Source organism: Thermobia domestica, chromosome 9 (genome assembly GCF_964235325.1).
Source record: "Thermobia domestica chromosome 9, izTheDome1.hap1.1, whole genome shotgun sequence".
In the NCBI taxonomy this organism is placed as follows: domain Eukaryota; kingdom Metazoa; phylum Arthropoda; class Insecta; order Zygentoma; family Lepismatidae; genus Thermobia; species Thermobia domestica.
This window is the reverse complement of record NC_137462.1, coordinates 246,740,956-246,757,291: the sequence shown is the minus strand read 5'-3', so window position 1 is coordinate 246,757,291 and position 16,336 is coordinate 246,740,956. Positions and strand designations below refer to the sequence as shown.

Sequence of the window (16,336 nt, the reverse complement as noted above, 5' to 3'; positions counted from 1 at the left end):
ATACGATCATTTACATAATTTATAAACATAAGTTAACATTTAATAAGCACATAACTGCAATGGAATTAAGTTGTTTCTCTCTCTCCCTTAACGCAACAGCCCTTATTGTGCTAAGGCGTAGAAGAGAACTTGTAGCACCCACGATTTGGGGCGGTGTGCGGTCAGAACATCGGATCCCTTTGTTGTTAGTCCTAGCTTTCTAGACGGATGCAGTTATTCCCGATAGAATATACAAGCAAATAGACTTTTGCATTATCCCTCAATGTGTTACTTGTGGTTGCTTAACCGTATACAGACAGCTGTCCATGGAAGAATCGTTGATAATATTAATAATAATAATAATAAATAACAGAAACTCGACAAATATTCTTGCAAATAATAGGAAACAGTTTGCGTCACACTGTTCACTTTGCTAGACACACCAGTGTGCCGCGTTATATCAATTGTGCCACACTGGAATATAGGGTATGGCTTTTTAATTTTTTCCAACTATTCCAACTGCTTCAATTGAAATGGATCTATAACAATAAGAGAGTGAATTTAGTCTTCTTACTCTTCGATTTAGAAATAAGGTTCGCGAGAATTTGATAAAAGAATAATATACTCAGAATTGTATATAGTAGTTTGTTCTATTCGAAATTACATACTTCCTACAACTGTTTTTTGATTGAAATGATTTGAAATGAAACCTTTAAGTTTTACGTCCCACGTTATGCCGGCTAGGCTAAAGGAGACAGTGATTATAAGAAATGAATGAAATGGTCGAATGAAGAAAGTGGGATAAAACGGGAGAACCCCGAGAAAACTCACGCACACAGTGTCCAGCACAAGGTTCACTTGGCGCGAGCATAGATCGAACCAAGGACTCCATGCACAAGAGGAGAACGCTCTACCACTGAAACACCGTGGCCTCTGAAATTGCTTAAAGGAGAAAGGGACTACTTTATGAAAACTTGATGACAAACACATTTGTTAAAAAATACATGCTTTTCGTGAAATATTGCTTATAGACATGGGCGGATTAAGGCTTTTGGGGACCTAGAGCCGACTATTTTAAGGGGGCCCTATGTTAAGAATAGTTTCAGTGCATAAATTTTCTTTGCTGCCTTCCACAGCCTCATAGGTTTATGGAACTACCGAGAACTATGCTGTAATATTTGAATGTGCTCCAAGTTTACAATAATTAGTTTAGTTAAATCCATTATTAACAATTAAATAATTGCATTCATTATTAACAGTTAAATGCTGCTGATGGAAAGACTTAAATCTAGCGATACCGCGAGCGTAACGAGCGGAAAAAAATTAGCATCGGTCTGGAGCCTATAATATAAGTTGATTACTATATTTTACTGTTAAACAGAGGGATTTTAAAGTGCCCCCTGAGCTTGGGGTCCCGAAGCCTGGGCTTCATTGGCTCCGCCCTTAATCCGCTAATGCCTATAGATTATAAATTAAAGGGGACGGGCAGGGTCCGTTCTAAAAATTCCGGCCTGTGCAGACCGCTAGCCCCTGTGTATATGCTATCTTTGGAAATACAGTAGAGTTTCGTTTATCCGACATAAAACAGACAGGCAGAATGCCGGATAATATGGGTGTGTTAAGGAAAGACCTATTAAAAGTCAAACTATGATATAATTTTACATATTACTCATCTAATACTCATGTTTTGCAAGAAACAAATATAATGCATTGACTCAGGGACGTATCCAGCGTGAGGTCCTGGAAGCTGTCCCTTTCCAAACCTCAAACACTTTTTAATAAACCTACTTTTTTCCTTTTGAGGTTCTTTTATATCAGATTACTTTGAGTCAGTGTTCAAACTGTGGGCAATGCGTTGTTGTTATAATTCTAACAAGTAACACTTCCCCAGTGTAACACTCCGATTTTGATAAAATTTGGCAGGTAGATACTACACATAAAGTAAACAAATAAGTGCTTTTTTATTTTTTGCGGAAAAACGGTTTTAGGGGGCAAAAGCCCTCACCCAAAATTTTGAAAGTTGACGCCCGAAAGGCAAAAACAAAAAAAAGGACCAAAGTGAACGAAATTGTGCACAGATATTGCAGACGTAAAATTAGGGAATACGTATTTTGTATTTTCCTGGAAAAAACGGTTAGGTGGGGCACAGACACCTCCAAACCTTTGATCATGAAATATCAAAAGTGCTAGTAACATGTAAGATGTGTTAAAGGACATGAAGAATTGCAACGACACTTTGTGTATGAACAATACGCAAAAAATAAACGAATACGGTTTTTGTTTATTTTCTGCGGAAAAACGGTTCTAGGGGAAAAAGCCCCCACCCAAAATTTTGAAAGTTGACACCTGAAAGGTGAGAAAAAGTGAACCGAAGTGAATGAAATTGTGCATAGATATTTTAGACGAAAAATGAGGGAATACGGGTTTCGTATTTTCCTGGAAAAAACGCTTAGGTGGGGCACAGACTCCTCCAAACCTTTGATCATGAAATAACAAAAGTGCTAATAACAGTGTCAGAAGTGCCCAAATTTACATGAAGAATTGGAAAAAAAAAACTTTGTGTTAGGACAATAAGCAAAAAATAAACAAATACGGCTTTTTTATTTCCTGTGAAAAAACGGTCTTAGGGGGCAAAAGGTCCTACCCAGAATTTTGAAATTTGACGCCCGAAAGGGAAGAAGAAATCGACCGAACTGAATGAAATTGTTCACAAATGTTGTAGAGGTAAGATGAGGGAATACGTGTTTCGTATATTCCTGAAAAGAAAAATACTGTTGAGTGGACCGAAGCCAATGAAATTGTCTATAGATATTGGATATGATAAATAAAGCCTCTCCTGTTTCACAAGTGTCTCCATCAGATTTATTCAAATTTGGCAGATCAACAACAATCACAAACAGTATAGCGTATTTTATAGTATTTCACGAGGCAACTTTAACCCTTATAATGATTTTCCGCATAAACAAAAACACGTGCCGATTAATTTCCTGTTTGCTGGTGATGTGCCAAAATTGATAGGGACATCTTAAAAACACGAAAGTCCTTATTTTACATACAGTCTATACAATATCTACACACAATTTCATTTTTTTCGGTCCACTCCTTCCTGCACTTTTACGGTAATATTTTTTTTTTCGGAGTGGCTCTAGGCTCCAACACTGTTTTTCCGTACAAACTAAAACACATTTCATTTATTGTTTTGCAAATTGTCCCTATACGAAGTTTCGTTGCAATTCTCCATACTCTTTAGGAACTTCTGACGTATACTTATTTGCACTTTTGATATTTCGTAATAACCAGCTAAGAAGATCCGTGCCCCACTCAACCGTCTTTTTTTTTTTTTTTTTTTCAGGAAAATACGAAACACAATTACCTCAATTTACGTCTGGAATATGTGTGCACGATTTCATCCAATTCGGTGCACTTCTTGTTCCCTTTTTGGCCTCAAATTTCAAAATTTTGGGTGGGGAATTCATCCCCCTAAAACCATTTTTTCGCAGAAAAAAAACCGTATTCGTTTGTTTTTTGTGTATTGTCCCTACACAATGTGTCGTTCCAATTCTTCATGTCCTTTAAGCACTTCTGACATACTGTTATTAGCACTTTTGATATTTCACGATCAAAGTTTTGGAGGGGTCTGTGTCCCACCCAAACGTTTTTCTTTTCTTTTTTCCAGGAAAATACAAAACCCGTATTCCCTCATTTTACGTCTACAATATTTGGGCACAATTTCTTTCATTTAGATTCACTTCTTCTTGCCTTTCGGGCATCAACATTCAAAATTTTGGATGGGGGCTTTTGCCCCCAAAAGCCATTTTTTCGCCAGAAAATAAAAAAAAAAACAGGTATTCGTTTGGTTTTTGCGTATCGTATATACACAAAGTGTCGTTGGAATTCTTCGTCCTTTACACACATCTGACATATTGTTACTAGCACTTTTGATATTTCATGATCAAAGGTTTGGAGGAGTCTCTGCCCCACCTAACCGTTTTTTCCAGGAAAATACAAAACACGTATTCCTTCATTTTACGTCTGCCATATCTGTGCACAATTTCGTTCACTTTGGTCCACTTGTTTTTGCCTTTCGGGCGTCAACTTTCAAAATTTTGGGTGAGGGCTTTTGCCCCCTAAAACCGTTTTTCCGCAAAAAATAAAAAAGCACTTATTTGTTTACTTTATGTGAAGTATCTACCTGCCAAATTTTATCAAAATCGGAGTGTTACTTATAAGAATATACCGTAATGCCATTGAAACCAGGTGGAATTAAAGCACACTTTTAAATGGGATTATAATTTCGTTTCCGTTTTGTTTATAACATTACTGTATTAGAACGATACACTCATAGCCATTTGCTATTTTTTTATGTGATATACGTAGCAGACAGTTTTCCTTACATGTCTCTAGAAAATATTTTTTGATTTCGTTTGTGTTACAATGCAGTTTGACCGGTTCATAAATGAAAAGTAAGAAACGTTTAAGAGAAATACAGAACTGTTGCATTATTATTATTATTATTATTATTATTATTATTATTATTATTATTATTGATATTTTTGAAACATTAGAATTACATGCTTACGAGAATTCGTGTTGGGCCCCCTCCGAAAAGAAAAGCTGGATACGTGCCTGCACTGAATGATAGACGTATGAGTCATGGTATAGACGGGCGTGCTAGGCGATCGAGTCCGGAGCATCGAAAACAGACCACAACTTGCAGTTCTTCTTGCCAATTGATGCTGCTTTTTACCTGCTATGATATGTCGGATAATAATGTGGAATAAACGAAGGTCGAGACCATGGCGTATTGGTGTTTCATGCACCTAAACCTGTAAAATATTTGTGCCGAAAACATCTTTCACTCACTAGCTAAATTTGTGGGTATGATCACACATCTTCCCTTATAAAGTATAGTCTTATAAAGAATATATATAGCATGCTAAAATCCTAAAGACGAAATTCAATAATTTTCTATAGTTTTCTTTTTTAACAACGGGAAACTTGTTTAATTCATCACGATTAATCACGTTTGATACTAAGATGTCTGTTTCTGTCTATATATATTTTTCATACTTTATTGGAGACAATTTTTTTTCAAGAAAAGAGGATGATAAAAGAAGCTATACAACAGCATACACTGATTCTAAATAAATACGTCATCAGAAAAAACAAAATGTTATTTCATTATTATATTGTTTCGGTTCTTATTAACATAAAAATTATACACTTTCTACAATGTTTTTTAAAGAAAAAATTGGATGGGATCGCATGGGATTCGATCTGGTGTCAAAACAATATAAGAATTACTAGTCCGCCACTCTACCCACTTGACCACACAGACTACCTTTTGTTGCCTGTCTTTTTCTTAACAAATAAATGCTCATGGCTATAGAGCATGTCACTTCCAAACTTAAGACAACAGTTTTTCTCTTTGTTTCTATACTTCCATATAACATCTTGGTTACAGAAGCTAATTTATATTTGGTAGACAATTTACACCCTAGATTTAAGCCAATAAATGCAATATATTAGTCCACTTTCCAGTTCCTTGATTCAACTAAAGTTATTCCCTCTGCAATCGTGCTGTGCTACTGCAAAAAATCCCTCGAAAACATTATTGCCAGTATACACAAAACCGAACATAATTTTGTTTTTTGCTTATATTTTTATTATTTTATTATATTTTTTTGGAAATATCTCCTTAGATGGATTTCTTTCTATTATCTCCACATACTAATAACTGAATTTTACCCATAAACATAAGGAAAATTGAATAATTGCGAAAAATCGTGAGTTACAGTATACGCGCAATATTTTTTGCGCATGGGAGTACATCTAATGTTTTAATTTTTCAATAAAACCAGTTTTGAATTTGATAAGACTCATTTACCTACTATTCTTAGCTGAAAATGATAATATCTATCTAATGAAAATTTTAAAATTAAAAGAAGATATGATAAATAATTTCAACGAAAAAAAGCTTTACACTAAAAAAATACTTCTATTCTGCAAGATACTGCATTCCACTCCTTGAAACCTCTTCATAGATATAAGTGTACAGTACTTTCTTCTATTAGTAATTCACACAGCTGCAGAAGTTTCAACGAGTGGAATAAAATACTCTGCCGAAGAGAAGTATTTTTAGTACACATAAAACGGTGCTTTTTCATTACAAATTAAAAATATAATTTCCACGGTGAACAAGAACGACACATTTAAAATTGCAACTGAATTTGGAAACTTTGTTGCTTTCTGAACTTAAACAACTCGAAGGATTTACCATTCTTTCGTAACAGAATTACTGCATCAAACTTAAGCATCGATATCTTTCGTCGTGAAATGAACTGTTACTTCATGCATTTGATGGATTCGTTCTATTTCTTTAGGAAAAAGAAGTCTTGTACAAACCTTTCTCATTTGAAGACGTAGTTGTGTATTACTAATGTTAACGTTTCTTATCTCTTTTTTTATTATTTTATTTATTTACTTTTTGCCCTGATGCAAAACAAAGTACATCATTACAGAAAATACACTATTACGCATCTCTTGCAGACCTTTCTAAACCAGGTTTGAATGGATGAAGTTTTACTTAAATCCAAAATCATTAAAAAGAAACAAAAATGTTTCTTTTTAATGAGTAACACAATGATTAATATAAGAATTTCAAACCATGCAATAACTTCACTTGTGAAAATGTCTCAACAGAATACAGCAAAATTTACTATATATGAGACACGAATGAATTTCACTGATTCTGTCAGGAAACACATCTCTTTCCCTTCCGCGCATCACCTTTAGGAAAAGGATCTACTACCCACAAATTTGGATTCCAATAGGAAAAACTATGTTGAAAGATGAACATAATTCTATTTTAATACTACTCTACCTTTCTCACTTGTTTATTGCCCAATGCTGAATCTTTTCAATCTACCATAGACCTCCATCCTCCGAAAAGTCTATGAATAATCAACTACAAATATAACTACACATATCCTGAAATGTAGGCCAGAGTTTAAGTCTTATTATCAGTGCAAGAAAATTATAACGGTATAGGAAAATATAACATCAAAAGAAAAAAAAACTTTTTGGTGATGCGAATTATTATGTACTTACTAGCTGAACCTACGCTCTCTACAAAGCGCATCACTCACATATGAGCATGAATCTCCTTGTCATTCCTCACATCTGTACATGTCCCTTTATAGACACAAGTGAAAGACGTCTTGATAAAAATCGGCAAGGGGTACCATAAAGGGGAGACGTTTCTGATTATTTTTTCAATATCTGGCACCGTTTGTAAGATTTGAGCCTACTTCCGGTTGAAGTTTCTAATACATGTATGATCAGTGTTTTCTTTCTTGTTGCCCACAGTATGTAATAAGCAAATACATTACACACAATTAATTATACTGTCAGTGATATATGGTGTTCATTGGGCAAAACACTCTAAACAATAAAGATTCATTTTAGACTGGTGAAATGGTTATCCTTCGTTTTTCATTTTCATTATCATGGCCATGAAATAAAGATCTGAGGGATATGCACCCCTATATATGAATATGTGGTGTTGGAATGTATAACTTATAGGATATGAAGCTTTGCTTTTTTAAAATTTCAACACTTCCAGTGTAACCATAAAAAAATGTAATGAAGAAATAACGCCCAAATGTTTTTAAATATTCAATTAGAACTGGACAATCTACACAAAATTTGGGATCGATCAGTGAAAACGGCACGCTTCTAGCACTTGTGGATTTCGAAAACTCATTGTCAAAAGGACTGGAGACAAACATATAAACCTAGCATTTTAACATATAGACTAACTGAACCTGCGCTGTCTACTCAGCGCACCGTTCTGTTATGACCATGAATCTCCTTCCCACTTTGCATGTCTCCTTACTCATACAAGTAAAGGATAGGAGACTCACAAAGAATTGCTATGTATAGATGTTGGAGTGAGTTTATAGCAAAATTTGTAGAAGTAACAGGACAATAAATCCATATCTGTCCGATACGCTTCATTGCGTCTCTTGAAGCCTTTGAAGTTGCCAGCATGCAATAGATTTTGCTACTCAGATTTAAGCAAAGCGCCTGCAATATGCGTCAACCCGCCATACGTAACTTCTCTACTGGTTGCCTAACACCGTAGTTTCGGCTGCAACAATGTTATTCTTATGGGCTCAAAACGGCCCCTAAAATGTTGAACAGAGCAATAATGACACGGTTTTTGAAAATCTGAATGAAAAATGGACAATCCACACAAATTCTGAATCGACCAGCGAAAACGGCACGTTTCTAGCACGTGTGGTTTTCGAGATATCATTATCGAAATGATTGGGGACAAACATATAAATCTATCATTTTAATATACAGACTAGCAGCTGGCAAATGACTTTAAGTCTGGCCAGAGTTGCCAACCTCAGAAAACACAATTATCAATTTTCGTTTCTAAAATTATCGTATATTACAAAAAATCGTGTATTCGTTGTGCACGTGATAATTGTAGAAACAAGTATAATACTATAAATAATATATTTAAAAAAACTTATTTAGCAATCTTCAGTTTTCAACTCCAAATCGGCGTCACTGTCTTTTTTTTTTTTAATCGTTATTAACACTACTGTACTTTGTCATTAAATAGTCAAGGTTTTGAATTTTCTAAAATAATAATTGTAAATCATAATTATCCTCGATTATTCTGTTATTAAAACGAAGATAACAAGTTTTCCACCGAATTGTAATAATAATAGTATCCTAATGGAGATTTACATCATTTCAAGAAAAGTTATGGCTCTCAATGACCTCTGGTGGTACTTTTTGGAATGATAATTTTGTTCAAGTGCAGCGCTACCTGGGATCGTCAGATCACAGGCTGCTATCAAATAGGAAGGAAGACAATTATCTTTGGTGTCAAAATTGAATATGTTTCAACCTAATTGGCTTCCAAATTAAATTAAGTGTTGGTAGTGTATTTGATAAATTGTGAATATGCGAGTTTATTGCTGTGAAAACTTTGGTTTAAAAGTGGATTACCTACTGTAAGTAAATTATTTTCTAGAATTTCTCTTGGCAAGTTAATACGCCATTTAACGTTGTGGTTGTTTCTGTTCTGCTATCGCTGGTCGATATTTGAATGATAATGAGTTTTATAGTTGAATTCTAAGTGCAATTTTGTGATCTAAATTAAATTCATTTTGTGTTATTTTTTGTATTCTCAAAATTTGGCAATTAATTATATTGTTCGAGTTTACAGAACAACATTATTTCCATCCCCTTCTAAACATAGTTGAATTTAAAGAATGGATGCCGGGTTGCCATTTACCAATTCGCAAATCGTTATCGATTTATTTGATCAGAAATGACTTAAAATCCTTAATGTGTGTATGTGTTTTATTATTATTTAGTGCACATCTGCAATTTATTTGCTCATTCAAAGACTACAAAAACGTGTGCGCTCTAAAATTATCATATATTCACCTATTATCCTAAGGGCATTATCGTATATATCATTAAGGCTTAAGTGACCGTATATCTCGATAAATTATCGTATGGTTGGCAAGCCTGGGTCTGACCCACTGCGACTCATATACTCTGAGATTTTGTACACAGATGTCATTTCATTTCATTTCATTTTCAAATACATTTTAGACTTCCTGATATAGTGTTTTAGGGAATATGTCATTTTATAAATACAATATAAATATATTTCTTTATAAGCACGCGTAAACTAGTTGTCATAAATGCAGAAATACCACCAATTAGAGTCTATGTGAGATTTAACTTGAAAAGGGAAAATTTTGTTTCATTGGTGCGAAATTTGTCTCAGAAATACTAGGAGCACTACAAGAGATCAATTACAAACCTCGTAAGAATGTGTATTTTTATGTTAGAACACACGTGTAGAACCAACACATTTTTATTGCTCTAATCGTTGAATAAATTAACAACAATAGTGATGAAACAATAATTACAAAAAATGTCTATTTAAGAGGAAAAATAAAATTAAAAATACAACAATGTTCCTTTATAACCATAGCAGCATTTTATTCATTTATTTTCATCTTTCCTCATTGCTTACACTTTCTTTCACATTTCCTCATCTTCGACAACCTCTACATACATACATACATATATATATATATATATATATATATATATATATATATATATATATATACACACTCACACTCACACTCACTCACTCACTCACTTCTACTTCATCATTCTGTCCCCCTTTTTTCTGATAACAAATTCTTTGGTAAAGTATCGCAGCAAAATCTTTGGGACTGAGAGAATACCAAAGGGTTTGCGTCGTGAAATACCAAGGAATTTGTTAGAATTTCCCCCACCCTTCATCTCATCATCATCCAATAGCAAGTTACTTGCTAAAGTATCGCAGCAAAACCTTTGGCATTAAAGGAATTCCAAAGGGTCTGCTAAGTGAAATATCAAGGAATTTGCTAGAATCTAGTTCTCCGGCGTAAGATCGTATGGTGAATATGATCTTACGTCCCTCTCCAGGCAAAAGTAGGCCCTCACAGAGACCTTGACGAGGCTGTGGGGCTTTCAACCAACATCTGCCTACACCAACCTTCCTACTTTGCTTAGGATGAAAAATAATATCTTGTTCTTTTCTTTGCAGGAGAACAGAGGTCGAGGGATATTTTAAAGATCATTACTCGTGGAAGACACAAGCAAAATATAGAACAGACCTATGCTAAATACAGGGAATATTACCTGTTTGAAAGTTATGGAATAAGAACAACATCGTATGGTATCTCTGAAGACACCGTGGCAATAAAAATCCACTATCTAAAACTCCAGAAGATTGAAGAATTAATACAAGGAACAATCTGTGACGACAGTAAAACAGAGGTGCTTGAAAGGCGTTTAGAAGTGTCCAGCTCATTAGTTTGGAGCTATGATGTAGTGCAGCCCTAATCTATGGAATGGTACACCATAGCCAGTAGTGGATGGAAACATAAGTGCTCGAAGTGCTTGAAGAAGACACAACTTATTCACTAAGTCTGATAGTTGGATTATATTCATGAGTGTTGATTTTAAGACGTAAAAGGAAAACGTGATCAAGAATCGATAGTTATCGAGAGACTGGAGCTTAACACTCTCAGCCCCAACCCTGTTTGAGTAAATTTCATCCCGGGACCAGACTACAGTTTGCTATGAACACTGTCAGCCCATGTGTATCTATTTGATACACGTGGTCCATCAGTAAACCCTCACTGTGTATCAAAAAGATACACATGGGGCTGAAAGTGTTAATCCTCTAACGATACCGTCGACTGGCGTGACTCATTGCAAGTAAAATCAGAGTGGTCTTCAGGTTGCCCCAGAAAATATTTTGTTCCTTCCTTTCAAAATTAAGAATAGTTAATATAGGAGAGAAATTTGATTCAGCACTAGGAAGGAATTTACGAAACCACGAAGGATTATTTTTCCCATTCAAAAGAACAAGGAAAACATACAGAAGGCTGTTTCATCCTTATGGTAGCAATTTGCAGTCGCCACCAGAGGCGCTAGTTTCGCGTCAGCAACGTGACGCACGCAATACGGAGTAGACAGGCACTTGTGTACAAGCCGTACAAAGGAGAGATGTGTGTGAGCAGAATGCCGCCGAAAATCGACGCTTTTTGGGAGGGCTACATCGTAGCACTTTCTGATATAGGCTGCAGCTATAGCCGAATAAGAACACAGTACAAGAACAAAGGTTTCACAGTGTCTGATAAGGGAATTAATGCAGCCATCCATCGCAATGCAAACCATTGCCATGAGTCGTCAAAAGGGGCAAAAGAAGCAACCGGCTCCACAACGCAGTCAAGACGTCATTGCCAAGGTCCGTCGGTTTGTGACCCAGGAGAATCCATCCACCCAACGTGACATAACGAGGCGTGTTGGACGGTCAACTGTAACTGTACACCGAATCATACGCGACAATTTGGGACTCAGAAGTGCACACAAGCGCCGGGTCCATGTTCTGAAGCCAACGCACATCGCAGAACGGCGGGTGGCATGCAAAAGTCTGTATGAAGGTTACCTGGCAGGTGACAAATGGCGTTATGTAATCACCTTAGATGAAGCATGGGTCTATTTGACAGGATCCCAGCAGATGCGTGCAATTTACTATCGCCGCAGTGATGGAACCGATCATGCAAAGTACGGTCGCTCTTGCAAGGAGTTTTCCAAAGGGATTTATGGTAGTGACGGGTTTCTGTGCAAAAGGAAAGCTTCCAATACACCGGGTGTCATCAAATGTCAAGGTGAATGCAGCGTATTATATCGAGCATGTACTGGAACCCATCTATCGCCAACATGCTCCGGCTTTGTATGGCAATGACACTGACAGTGTTCATCCACCAGGACAAGGCCAGCAGCCAGGTGTAAAGGCTATCCCATTTCGAGACATCTCCATCAAGTCACCAGATGCATCCCCTATGGACTTCTGTGCTTTCGGCCTCCTCAAACGGAACATCAATAAGCGTCGTCCGACCACACTTGGTAGCCTTTGGAAAGTGTGCAAGGAGGAGTGGGCGCAATTGGATCAGGCAGTGCTCAATAGAGATCTCCTTCAGTAGAAACTACGATGTCGTGCAATCGTTTATCAACGGTGTTTTCACATCGAACATGATTGCTGGTGGAAACGGGGTTTTTACGCCCTAGGGCACGGGTCTGTACTTCACTACCATAAGGCTAAAACAGCCTTCTGTACAAGTTCTCACTCAAGCAGAAGTGTTGATTACAAAGAAAAACAAAGGACTTTCATGGAAATCAAAATTCTTACATTCAGCGAATTTCTCGTATTAAAGAGTTATTTGAGCAATGATTTTCATAATTAACCAAAATTCCTCCCCGAGACACAATATATTATAAAGGTAACCAAAAAAGTTCTGTCGCTTTTTCACTTACCACCTTCGAACACCGATATGTCACCTAAGACGTACCTGGGAGATCAAAAATGGTCCCCAGCAGCATCGACGACCTTCTGCCAACGTTCTGAAAGGAAATGGATTCCATCGCGGTAAAATTTTAGTAGGCCGTGAAGCGAAGAAGGTATCAAGTGCATTTTGCACCTTTACTAGGGATTTGAACTGGTGTCCTCTAAGGTGATTGTCCAAGGAATGGAACAGGTGATAATCGGACGGTGCAATGTCCGGAGAGTATGGCGGATGCAATAGTGTTTCCCATCCAAGGCGTAGAATGGTGTCTCGGGTCATCTTAGCCACGTGGGGCTTAGCGCTGTCCTGTAACAGGAGGACCCCTCTGCGATTCAGAAATGTTGGCTCCAGAGTTTTGAGTTTTTCTTGAGCACAGCTCAACTTCTGATCTTCATTTTGTACATATGTTGGTCTTCCGGCACGTGGTCCGTCTTCGAGTGATTCGTCACCGTCTTTAAAATTGTTCAATCACCGTTGGACTGTCCGCGTAGTCACGTCACCCTCACCAAAGGCCTAGTGTATCTTCCGCCCCGCTGCAGCGGTGTTTGACCTCAGTTTGAACTCGTACACATACACGCCCTTATGACGCTCTGTGAAGGTCCCATGTTCGCTCTGTCCTTACGCAAGTTTACGGTGTAACGGAATTACCGCAACCAGGTAGTATGTTGGATATATCCACACCAACAATTGACCTTCGTCTTATCTACATTCGCATTCAACTTACGGTGTGAAGGCCAAGTGAAAACATACCTCCACAAAAAGCGACAGAAATCAATTCTTAATCACATAAAATAGAACATTCAGAAACTTAACGTTCGAAATGAAGTGAAAATGAAATGAAATGAAAACGTTCAGTTTAACGTCCCACAATTTCGCCCTTTAAGTTAAGGGAGAGGATGATGAAGGCAATTGAATGATGATGGAAGATGTGATGGAATGAGAAAATAGGAGGAAACGGGAGTACCCCGAGAAAACCCACAAACACAATGTTGTCCACCACAAACTTATTTGTCCGGGGATCGAGCTAGGGGCACCATGCACAAGAGGTAAGCTGTCTACCACCGTGCCACCCTCGAAATGAAGTTATCTTAAGTTTAGGTAGTGTATATTAATATACGAATAAGTAAAAAGAATAAACACTAAAGGATATAATGAAACACGAATTACAAAACACCACCTTAGAATCTCAGAGTTAATATTTTAATTAAGCACTAGCTGAACCCGTGCTGCCTACTCAGCGCATCGTTCTGTTATCTCCTTACTCACACAAGTAAAGGATAGGAGACTCATAAAGGAAGTGAACTGCTATGTATAAATGTTGGAGTTAGTTTGTAGCAAATTTGTAGAAGTACCACGATATCAAGTGGAAATATTTTTTCTAATAAATCCATATCTGTCCGAGTACGCCTCATTGCATCTCTTGAAGTCTTTGAAGTTGCCAGCATGCAATAGGTTTTATGCAGATTTAAGCAAAGGGCCTGCAATGTCCGTCAACCCGCCATACGTAATTTCTCTACTAGTTGTCTAACACCGTAGTTTCGGTGTGCAATAATGTTAATCTTATGTGCTCAAAACGGCCCCTAAAATGTTCAATAGAACAATAACGACATGGTTTTTGAAAATTTGAATGAGAACTGGACAATCTACACAAAATTTGGAATCGACCAGCGAAAACTTGAACGTTTCTAACACATATAGTTTTCGAGAACTCATTGTCGAAAGGATTGGGAACAAACATATAAACCTAGCATTCTAATATATAGATATTTGTTTCAAGGTTTCAAGTTTTTCCATTTACTTGTTAGAAAGCTAACACACACAACACTCAGGAACAAAACGAATCTTATTGGAGCTTATATATCATAAAATCCTTAACTAAATAAAACATAATATGACGTAATCGTTTATTAATTTACACGATTTCACATTATTTCACAATGATAAGAAACAAACTAACACCATCAAAATTACTTATGTTAGTAGGAAAATCATACCAAATATTTCTATTCTTATCTACTTAATACCTATCTTACCCCTACCCACTGCTGAGGAATTAAGATTTTTTTCTTCCTTTTTAATTTTTAGCTTTATCATACTTGCGTAAAGCTAATTCTGTTTACTCTGCAATATTGGGCAAAGTCGATTTTCCCTAATATTGTAATTACCTTTCTGTGTCTTATTTCTTTATATTAAAGCTTTCTCATATTTGAGCTTCAATAGAACATAGAAAAATATCACGAATGTAAACTGCCTCTCCACAAGGACAAAATTTGACTCCAAAAGTACGCAATTAACAACACAACAACAACTCGGAAAGAACTATGTGAGAACCGCACTAGCGTTTGTCCCTTGTTTTCAATCTCTGGATTCATAGTGCAAGGATTCCTTCAATCTCCTCTGCCCTGTCGCGTGCTAATCTCTTGTTATACACAACTCAAGCAGAATAATCTTTTCATTGTAAATAATGGAAAAGAGACATAAGCGTAGTTGAAACAATAAAATTATAAATATGACTTGAAAAACTGAAGCTTACATTTACGAATTGAAAATTCCAATGGTGACAATGCAAAACATGTAACTGTGGCAATCTGCAAATATATATGCCACTGGCTGAAATTAAATAAATGAAGAAGAAAAAAAAGCATTGGAAAGTTATGTTTGACGTATGTATCATAAATATTAATGTGACATATTTTGCTATTATTGATATCTATTAGCAATATATATGTTAACCTCTTAAACACAATGCTGCCAATCAAAACTCATTTAGAGTTGAGAATAAAAAAATAGGAGATAACCAAAAAAGTTCTTGCCGTTCTAAAACAATGATAAACAAAGAGCAATATAGTGGAAAGTCATATCTTTAGGTTTCGAAGTAAACTCCATCAGCAGCTCCTGCCAACGTTCCTGCAGCTGCACAATACACTAGTGATAAAACTCGGCGGTCTTGGATGCAAATAAGTTCGTAAGTGTGTTCCACATATCTTCCTCATTTGCAAAGGATCTCCCACGGAGGTAGTTGTCAAGGGAATGAAACAGGTGATAATCTAATGGCGCAAGGTCCGATGAATATGCATGGCACAATGTTTCCCAGCCAAGTTGCTCAAGGGTCTTCCAGGTCCTCTTTGGCACATGTGGTTTGGCATTATCGTCCAGGAACAGCACATTCTTGCGATTCACCAACACCAGCTCCTTCTGCCACAATGCGCGGTGCACCCTTTGCAACTATGGACAGTAGAAGTCAGCAGTGATTGTCTGACTAGGTGGAAGGAGCTCGTAACGCATCACTTGCCGACAATTCCACCATACAGAAAACATAATCTCTCTTGTAGAGGTAATTTTCAGGTGTGAGGAAGAGTCACGTGGCGACAACCAGTGTCTGGTACACTTGGGAGTGTCACAGAAGACCC

The 16,336-nt window shown here is 36.8% G+C and overlaps 1 protein-coding gene across 1 annotated transcript in view; it reads right to left on the bottom strand.

Moving 5' to 3' along the window:
* The window catches only part of LOC145660659 (TAF6-like RNA polymerase II p300/CBP-associated factor-associated factor 65 kDa subunit 6L), a 65,219-nt gene that overhangs the window by 23,330 nt on the left and 25,553 nt on the right, over nucleotides 1-16,336 (bottom strand). The window lies entirely within an intron of this gene.